Source organism: Eimeria tenella, genomic scaffold (assembly GCF_000499545.2).
Source record: "Eimeria tenella Houghton genomic scaffold, Eth_scaff2334, whole genome shotgun sequence".
Taxonomy (NCBI): domain Eukaryota; phylum Apicomplexa; class Conoidasida; order Eucoccidiorida; family Eimeriidae; genus Eimeria; species Eimeria tenella.
The window spans coordinates 5,342-6,000 of record NW_013542194.1 but is presented as its reverse complement, the minus strand read 5'-3'; positions in this window follow the sequence as shown (position 1 = coordinate 6,000).

Sequence of the window (659 nt, the reverse complement as noted above, 5' to 3'; positions counted from 1 at the left end):
AAAGTTACTTCTTTTAGCTTCAAACTTTTTGCTTCTTTAAATCAATATTATTCTAAAAATTAAATTTTAATTAAAGTGCTTCTTTTTAATTCTAAATAATATCTTTTTAAAAATTATGTCTTTTAAAATTAAAATTAAATTTAAATTAAATTATATTTTGAAAAAAGTGTCTCCATTTGCTTCAAATTAAACCATTTTGCTTCAAATTTTTCCCTTTTCAAGAATAAAATTGTCTCCCTTTGAAACAAAAATTAAATTTTAATTAAATTACTTCTTTTTAATTTAAAATCGTCTCTTTTTAAATTAAATTATGTATTTTAAAATTAAATTTCATTTCTAATTAAATCATATTTTTAAAAGTGTCTCTTTACTTGAGTGGCGAAGAAGCTGGGGGAGAGCCAGTGGCTGTGGAGGTGGCAGCAGAGCTGCGGCAGCAAACGTCTGCAGCAAGACAAAACAATTTTAATTCTTTTTTGATTATTTATTTAATTATTTATTTATTTAATTCGTTTATTTAATTCATTTAGTTGTTTTAAACAAATAAATTAAATGAGGGTTTCAAAAAGCAAAAAACCAGCAAAAACGGAGGCAGGACGACGGAGACACACGCGCTGCTGCCGCTTTTGCTGCTGCTGCTGCTGCTGCTGTGGCTGCTGCTG